We start from the raw sequence: 9988 nt of genomic DNA on the forward strand, positions 1-9988 counted from the left end.
ACTTGGTCAGCCCGGGCCGAGGGGGCCAGAAGGGAACTGGCAAATCCGGAGCTGGATCTTCGTGCCGGACAAAAGGCGTGCAAGGGGGAGGGGCTATCATGTGAAAATCCCCTTCGGGGGTTAATTTTTCACTTTTTAAGGGTTAGAAATTGCAATCGATCTGTTGCCCATCCCTTATAGTCCAGCTATCTGAAGGAAGCGGATTCTATCTCTTCCCGGGGGTGAAGGCTCTGCCGTTTACTCAGGTCTCAGGCTGGGAGAAAAGGCAGGTGTGCGCCGAAGGCAAAGGCGGCAGGAAAAGTTTCGCGGTTTACCACCTGGCCTGATGTGGAGGTCGCCCCCACCAGACTGCTCCTGCGAAGACCCGGGCTTCTTGAAGTTTGCCTTCATCCTCCCCAAGATATTTGAAACCCCCAAGGCAAACAGATCACCTACCACCTCAACATGGAGAAACGCGCGCGCGCAAGGCGTTAAACTTAGGGGAGAAAAGACAGTTGCTGGGAAACAGCCCCGGAAAAGCCCCGGCTTGTAAAATGCGAATAAATGAATCCGAAAGCACAGTAAACGCGGGGCTGGCGATGCTGGGCAGAAGCGCGCGGGGGTGGGGGGAGGCCCTCTCTGGACTCTGCAGCAGCACTCCTCCCCGCCCGCCTCCGGCCCGCCTTCCCCGGCATCTGCGGACCTGCCCGTGCCCATCAGCTACCAACCGGACCTTTGGACCACGCAGAGGCCGTCGAGCCTCGGCGGCGGCCTCGGCGATCCCGGACCCTAGGGGCACTCAGTCGCAAAACCTCCCGCTCTCGCTGCACAGCCCAGCTCTGTTGGGGAGGATGGCGGTGAGGAGATGGGGGTAGGAGGGACTAAAGGAGGTAGAAGCGGAGGGACGCTTTGCTGCTAAAACTAGCGTCACCTCAGATGGCCGAGGAGAAAGGAAAGGGCCGTGAGAGAGGACAGAAAGGCACCTGAGGCTGGGCGGCTGCCGCTGGGCTGCCGGCCCTGCCTCCACCTGCCGGCACCTGCTGCTGCGGTGCCGGGCAGCCCGCGTGGGTGCGCGCGCGCGGGCGGGTGTGGGTGGACGCTTGCCGCTGCCCTCCCCTCATTTCCCCCAACAAAGCGGCTGGGAGAGGGTGAAGGTCTCCTGACAATTATTTGAGACCAGGGATAATGAGATGCCCCCAAGTCTGGAGGGGATTCCGGAACCTCAGACGCAAACTCCAAGACTCCTTCCACGAAGCGTTTGGTTCCTGGATTCCAGGCAGCTGCAAGTCCTCGACGGTGCAGTAAAGTGATCAAGTAGAGGCGCGCGCGCGTGTGTGTGTTTCATTCATTTAATGAAACATGGGTAGATGCGGCAAGAGGCGATGCAGAAATAGAGCGAGAGCGAGCGAGAAAGGGAGGGAGAGAGAGAGAAAGAAATAAAGAGGGAAAGAGACTGCGTGCCTGCAGAATGCTACCTCCACCAGAACTCGGCGCCAGCGAGAGGAGCTACAAGCTTGAGAAAAGAGCAAGGGGTGAGCAGAGGTATGGAGAGTCATGAGGAGCGTCTCGGAAAACGGGTGTGTATCTGCCCACATGTGTACTTGTACAAGGATCGAGGGGGAAAAAGAGGCAGAAGGTCCCGCGGGAGTCGTGTGACCCACGTGCGATTCTTGTGCTAGCGCGGAGGCTGGGTTTGGCGGAGTGGATGGGAGTGGAGTTGAGGAAGAAATTCCCCAACAGCAAAGACGCAAAGGCTATCAAAGAGTGGATAGTAGGTAGATAGAGCGGTTAGCAGATGACAAAGGACACGGGTCACCAGTGGGGGAGGCAGGGTCCTCACCAAATGGCCAATGAGGCAAATTGATAGTGGAATGTTGAAATCTTTAAGATGGATAGTAATTATTTTTTACATCCAGAAATCTGTCTTCTTTACGAAAATGATAAAATCCTGCAATGAAACAGTGACAACGTTGAAAATTGTCTTAAGGAAAATGACTGCATTTCTCAATTGCAATTTGAAGACGGAAGAATGAAAACCTGGTCTTTGCTAAATCTGTCCACTCAAGTATGTCTATTTTTCCTCTTCTTTGCCCAGGTCGGTTTCCCAAGACACAGATTTTTTCATTTGTCCAAGGAAGTGGCCCCCGGGATTTTGTTAAATAAGTGGTTCTTATATCAGGAGGGGGTATCCAGGAAATTCAGGAAGGAAATCTCAGGGAAAAGAAGAAAAGGTTGGGGGGGGTGGAGGGCTTCAAACCTTTTGTCATGTCCTTCCTCTCATACCCTAGTGGCCAGTCTGTCTGTCTGAAATCACATTCTCATAAATAGCGGCCTCTCTGATCTTTGAACCCTAGTGCTCCCCTGGCCCTGCCTGGGGCTGAGGGATTGCTCTTCTGCTCAAACCTCAGTGCTGAGGGAGTGTGTGTGCATGTCCTGGACCTGGGCCATGACAGAAGCACTCTCAGGGACTCTGTTCACTCACCAGGGGACTAGACAGACAGATGCTGAGGCTTCTGCTCTCTCCCAGAATCCTTCCAAGCTATGCTGCAACTTTTTCCTTGAAGGTTCTATTCATTCCCCCCCCCCCCCGACACACACACACACATACGCACAAATACTTTTAACCAACCGCCACATCTTGCTTGTTTGGCAAACTATCTTCTCACTTTTGAATTCAGAACCACCACTTGCTGAGTAATTCTCTCTCCCTAATGGAGACCCACAAAATTTTCCTTTCTGAGAAAAACCAACATATGGGAAAAGTTCAGCTTCTCCAAGGGAAGGTTACGCACACATATGGTCAAATTTCAAGATGTGATTATTTTGAAAGGGTGACCTAATAAACTGATAGATTTTATAAGTTAAATGTGCTGTCCTAGAAGAGGGTATTTTGTCACAGTTCTCCAAGGGTAGCCCTGAAATAGAGACTACTTATAGAAGATAAGATAGAATTCACGCTTCTTGAACCAAATTGAAGAATCACTGGTTTCCTTTAAGATACACCTCATAGCACTGAATGGTAGGGAGGATTTCCAAAATCCCAAAAAGAATTCATATAGGGCATTTGCTCTTCTGCTTCAAAAGCATGCAGTATTTGCTACTCAGCCATAAAAAAAAAAAAAGAAAAGAAAAACGATAAAATCGTCCCATTCACAACAACATGGATGGACCTTGAGGGTATTATGTTAAGTGAAATAAACCAGAGAGAGAAAGACGAACTCTGTATGACTGCACTCATAGGTGGAAATTAAACATAGAGACAAAGATAACTGATCGGTGGTTACCAGGGGAAAGGGGGGGTGGGGGGAGGGCACAAAGGGTGAAGTGGTGCACCTACAACATGACTGACAATAATATACAACTGAAATTTCACAAGGTTGTAAACTACCATAATCTTAATAAAAAGTTAAAAAAAAAACAAACCATGTAGTGTTTGTCTACGTACACATAGTTCTCTACAGAAAATAATGAGCTCCAGGTCCACTAGGGCAATTTCATGAATTCTTCTGCAGGATTGGCATCTTCAAGGTCATTTTTCTACGACTAAAAGAGGTGATGTTATAAAAAAATAACCAAAATAAAGTAGTGCTTCTGATACATTCTATATGACATTAGTTCCCGAAAATTTCTAAACGTATTTAAACTTTTTTTCCAGTTATGAGATGTAAGCTTGTATTTTCCATTTTATTAACTCAACAATATACAAGTGATAATATTGCTTATTTAAAAATTTATAAATAAACAATTTGCTGCCAAATATTGGAATTTTTTTTTAAATATCTGTATTACTTTAACATGAAACTGGCTTTAAGCAATATTAGTGAAGCCATTTTCCTTCAACAATGCCAGTGTATCCTGACAGAGTAGAAAATCTTCATAAAATAAAAAGCAGTTGAAATCTTTGAAATCCTACGTTTAAACCAGACAGGATGTTTTGTGGACATGACAAGAGAAGTAAAATATGGTTTTCTTAGAAGTATGAATATACTGTATTGTTAGATATCTCAAGAACATTAGCCTCCTGTAGGCAAGGACTATCATAGGCCTGCATTACTCCACCAATTGTGATCATGACTTCTGCCTATGTAGGCATCACCTGTGCTGTTTCACAGCCAATGGCAGTTGTGCTTCAGGAACAATGTGTTATTCTCTCTGTTTGGGGAAAGGTGAGGGGGATAGAAATAATTCCATCATCCACCAGTATGTGCTAAAATTTTAGAAAAAGTTTATTTTCCTTCTGAGTAATATTTAATTGACAGCCACTTAAAAAATAACATCAAGATTCTTTAAATAAAAATCAGCCTAATTAATGCTAGTAATCTGTAAACCAGCATTAACTACAGGAATATTATTTATAAAGAACTATTCTGAGATTGACAGGCGTACTGCTGTGTAAAGGGTCTGCTTTTGTACTGAGCATCATGTCAGAACGTCCCTCACTGTCATTCTGGGGAGAAAACAAGTTTCCATCCCTAACTGGAGAGGGGATGTAATCATATTTGGAAAATATAGGTTAAGCTGATGAATAAATCTACATATTCCGTGTCAAACCATCCATTAATGAATAGAAACAAAACTTACTTAAAACTGCTAAATCAGATATGTGAGTGTTACTTATGAGTTAGATATAAATTTTTTATGTTTGGTTAAAAAATTTAAGTCTCACTTGAATTTGCTTGCTTTGCCTGTTTAGGACAAATCATATTATTACTATGATTTATTGGATCCTATGTGGATGATGTGAAAAATAATAAAAGCCAAGATTTGCTTGTTGAAAATAACCCTGAATGTTAAAATAGGACAGGACTCGTATTTGACTCATGAAATAATTCTGAAGAGGGAAACAATGGGAAATGTCCCAAATGTTTGAATTTCCTTTTGCAAGACAAGAAGAGAAATACGGAGTAGCTCTTTCCCCTTGTTTTAAGGCAGACCAAGTTGGAAAAACATACAATTTCAGAAAGGAGTGAGGCTGCAGCAGATTTTTGCCAAGCAGATATGGTTATGATAATTTTTAAAAATCAAGGGAAAATTTCATCCATTCTTTTTAGTAAATGTATCATTTAAAATAACAGTCTTCAAATTGTTTTCTAATTGACGTATGACGTTAATTTTTCAATGTATTTCTCTGGGAAATAAAAAGATTTATTAGGATTGTTGCAGGGCTATGTGCAATACATGATTCCTGCCACAGTTGCACTTCCTTCTAAAATGTTGCTTTCTAATAGAGTGAAAAGAAAAGAAAGGTTGTTGGAAATGACAAAAACCAATAACATTCTGAGGGGCACTCTGAAAGCTGTCTTAACACATTCCTCTGAGCAGAGTGAGCCTTTATCAAAGGGATAGACAGGTAGCTAAGGGGAAAAGAATTGTTACGTATGCATAAGACACACATTTGAAGACTTTACTAGAAAGATGTTTGTTTTTAAGTTTTGCTTGAAGACTAGGATGAGAGGCAAGCTTTGGTATTACAAGAATTGGACATTCTCCCTAGGTCAGGGTATGACAACTGAGCTGATGTCTGAGTTAAAATCAGAGACGATTAGGTTAAAATCATTTTAATTCCCAATTGAACAGCACAGCAGAGTTCTTTTGGTCCAAAGGTTATAAGCTGATGCTTTTGAGTAATGTATTTTATTAAGTCCAATTCTGGATAATTCTTGCTTCACTTAAAAATCCTGATTGGACCACAATTAACCAACATTCCCAAATGTCAGCAGCCCTTTTAATCAAAATGAACGACTGATAATTCACTAAATCTCCACCACCCTCAGCTACTCCCTGACACTATTTTATCTCTGTCAACATCTTTATGACACTGGTTCTGACTGTTTAAGACATAGGATAGATTTACGGTTTGTTAGCCTCTATACACATTTGAGTTAGCAATCCTTGATCTTATTCCATCCTATCATTTTAAAAACGGAGAAAATGAGGCCAAAGGAAGTGCAGTGATTTCCACAATGTCACTTTATTTGTAACATAGTAAATGATCGTATCAGGTCTTCTGACTCACAGGGAAAACAACAAAAACAAAACTTGCTACTCCATTTAGATTGTTTCACCTGAATTCAAAGGAAAGCCCTAATACTTTTTGCCATTTTTCCACTTACTAACTTTTATCTAGAGTGTGTATGCCTCCAGAGCCATGGCTGGACATAGTGTGCTCACGTGGGTTAGCATAAAAAAAGAAAACTCTAGAGAGCAATTAAGGAAAATAGCAAATGACTTGTAGGAAAAAGCATAAAGACCAGAAATTCCTTGGTATATGCAACATAAAAATGGGGAATGGCAGAGATTGCCGTGTCGTTGTAAAGTTTTACTAAAATAAATGAGTAAATACACACACAGGCATATAGACACACACATGCAACATAATGAGAAAGCAGGTGGGTACCCATTGTATATATCCAAGCTAAATCACATACTACCTGTTAGAAGAAATAACAATTCCTTAATTAGATTTTTACAATGTTCAAACGTGATGTGTAGAATTTAAGAACTTTGGAATCAGGAATATCTTATTAGAATACCAAGTCTGTCAATTAGTAAATATATAAAAATTAAACTTTCTCTGCCTATTGCTTTCATCTGTACAACAAGAATAATAACACATAGGGCTCTTTAATAAATAAGTTTATTGACATATAGAGCACTGAGCACAGTGATAGATATATAATATATTGATATTCATATTTATATTCATATAAATAAATATTATGTTTTGTTAACACAATGATCTACCTACTTTTGTGTCTTTCACATGGAAGCAATTTCATAAAAATCTGGTACCTAGATGATATCTATACCTATTCCTTTATCTATGCATGGACCTGTACCTATATCTATATCTATCTATATCAATAGGTATAGTATAGTTATATCCTCAAGCCAATGTTTTTACGGTTTAATATAACAATGCTGATAGATATCTAAGCTGAAAAAGGTTGGTATATATCACAGCCAATCTCAATATCTGATAGAAATAATGTAAGAAAGTCTTCAGGAAATAGAAGATAGCTGTGTCCTGAGTTGAGAAAACTGAAGCTTGCAGCAGAGATGGAGAAGGCTAGGGGCTGTGAGTGGGGGCTTGCTGAGGGAGAGCTATATAATGACGTCATAATTCTCCCTTGCCTTGCTCTGGAGGCTTCTGCCAATACACTTTTATTAAAAACTTTGGATTTCTTATAGATTTTGTTGGGGTCTCCTCCATCAGATAAAAATTATATTAAAAGTCTCTTTGAGAGATTTCCCTCTCTGCTAAGAGTTAGATTCTATGAAACACTGACTTCAAGACCATTGCCTGCCCTGTTGTCTGTTTGAGAGGATGTACAAGGTACACATAAGATTCTTGAGGCCTTTTCCTCTAGGTGAATTTTTAATCAAGGTTCTTATAGCTGCAACCTGGATTTGAACTTAATCTGAAACCCGGTGTCACTGGCCAGGCCCCAGATTTGATTTTTCTTTTGAAGCCATTTCTTAACTTTGAGAATATTTTGCCATCTGGAAAGACTCAAAGTGACAAAAAGTTTTATTTTTTAAACTTAGTGAGTTCTGGCTTCTTTCTGTTTTCTCTAAATTCTCTTTGAAAGATGAAAGTTTCATCTTTAGCAGTTTTCTCTCTAGTTGTACCTTATCATACACAGCTGAAAGAAATCTGTTGGCATTTTCTCTGTAAAGCTCCTTAGCCAAATCTATCACATCATTAGATATATTTCCTATTTTCTACATTAATGCAAGTGACAATTTTGTTAAACTTTCCACCAATATACAGCACGTCAACTTCTCCCCTGCCTCTGATAACAATTTCTGTATTGTCTTTTTCAGCGCCCACCAACAGTCTCCTCAAGGTCCTTAAAGCCTCCAACTTCTGCTCTGTCCCAAAGCCAAGGCCACCTGTTTTAACTTTATTTTTACAGCAGCACCTTCTCATTTCCAGGTACTAATTCTGTTCTAGTTACATATTGCTGTGTGACAAACTAATCCAAGACTTTGTCTTAAAACAAACCATCAGGATGAGTGTGGAAGGGTGGCTTGTTTCTGCTCCATGTGGTATCAGCTGATGTGGCCAGAGCTAAGGATCAACTTCCAGGGTAACTTCCTTACTCATAAGTCTGACGCCTTGGTGCTCTTTGTTCTTTCTCTCACCTCTCACTCTTTCACAATGATGTCATCCTCCCATGTTTTTTATATGGTTTGAGCTTCCCACAGTGTGGTACTCTCAGATTATTTGCACTTCCTACTGTGGTGTCTACCTTACAAGTAATAGGGACTGGAAGCTACAAGGCCAGTGAAAGTGTACACCTCAAGCGGCACATTATCATTTCTCTCATATTATACTGATCAAAGCAGTAACAGGGCCCACTCAGATTTCAGGGGTTAAAGAAATAGAATCTACCTCTTGATAGGGGAGTGACATGGGCACATTGCAGAAGAGCATGTAGGACTGGAGATATTACAGAGGCTAACTTTGAATAATATAATTTGCCATACCTACTCCATTGCTACCCCCTGGCTGGAAAGAATCAGGGTGAGTGTGAGACTGAGTGCAATATCAAGGGAGCCCAGGGGTGTGGCTATTGTGGAGAGCTATTGGAACAGTGCAGAGTCACAGTCATCCATCAGTTTACTCCACATCCAATCCTTCTTGGTTTGGGCAATTACAAAAGAAGTTGGATGACATGGGACAAGAGTAGTTCTTGGGACAGGGGTTTTCCGAGGTAAGGGCAAGGTATAGGGACAGGCTAAATCAAGATGAAAACACTAGAGTCTGTCTATCCTGAGACGTCCTCCAAATTCCCATCCCCTACACTCAGGTGGAGAAGAACAAGCTAGGACTTGATTTTTTGCTCTTTCTTTACATGAGCATCATATCAAGACAGCTGCTAGTCCCAAGGGACTAACGAATGATTTAACAGTTACTGTGCAAGCACTCTGAAAAGAAGATCATACGTAATACTTATATGAGCATAAGAAAAAATACTCACCATAAGGGAAGGTTATTTAAAACTTTACAAAGTTATAAAAGTGCAGTGGATTGTTCTCATACATGGCTACAACAATTTCTTCCTATCTCTCTGCAGTTTGCAATATGACATTGATGCTCCTTCTATAAAGATGTTGGAGTTTACTTCCCTACCACCTAAATCTGGTGACTGACTTTGGCCAATGAGACATTAGCAAATGTGATGCAAACAGGGACTTGGCAAGTGTTTACAAATTGGAAGTAGACTTCTTGCTGGTGAGAAGTCTTCCATCATCGTTGGAGAAATCTGACAGCCTTTTGGAGGAAGATATCACCTGGAGCACAAATGAACCATCCAAGTGGAGGCTCTTAAAACAACAAACCCCCAACCAACTGCCACCACCATCTGCAAGGCCTCCCTGTGACATAATCTCACCATCCAGCACTAGTTGGGCCAGCAAATGACTACTGTTGAATGAGTGACCTCAGTTAGGACCAGCAGAAAAAAACCAACTGAACCCAGTGCAAGTCCCTGACCCACAAAATCATGAGCAAATAAATTGCTTATTGTTTTAAGCCACTAAGTTTTGAGTTGGTTTATTTTATAGCAATAGATAACTGACACAGAAGGAGAATACATTAGAAATATTGGGTGTAACAATGATCACTGTTGAAATGTTAAAGGAAAAAAAAAACATGAGTGGTTTGAAATGGTCAAAGTTGAAGTAATTTCCCAGAAGGCATCAAGAAAAATATTAGATATGGAGGATAGACATATTAGGTTATGTACACATCTCAGAATGAGAGAAGGTTAAAATAATAACAAAAAATAGGAGAACTATTTCAAGTTAACAATGACATAACTGAAAAATGTTTAGGACCTCAAACCAAAAACACATATGAATACTGAACAGAATAATTTGGAGAAAAAACAAACAACCAGAATCACAATAATAACATTTAATAAAATCGTTTGATAAACATTTAATAAAATAACGTTTAATGAAATTTAATAAAATGCAAGGAAAATTCTAAAAGATTATG

The 9988-nt window shown here is 40.9% G+C and overlaps 1 long non-coding RNA gene across 1 annotated transcript; it reads left to right on the top strand.

The window, feature by feature from the left end:
* The first annotated feature begins 1107 nt into the window (after positions 1 to 1107).
* On the top strand, positions 1108 to 9524 carry LOC139084602 (uncharacterized). The gene is made up of 2 exons (XR_011542116.1): positions 1108 to 1556; positions 7807 to 9524. It is a non-coding gene; the product is annotated as an uncharacterized lncRNA (long non-coding RNA).
* Positions 9525 to 9988: the final 464 nt, after the last annotated feature.

Source organism: Equus przewalskii, chromosome 7 (genome assembly GCF_037783145.1).
Source record: "Equus przewalskii isolate Varuska chromosome 7, EquPr2, whole genome shotgun sequence".
Taxonomy (NCBI): Eukaryota; Metazoa; Chordata; class Mammalia; order Perissodactyla; family Equidae; genus Equus; species Equus przewalskii.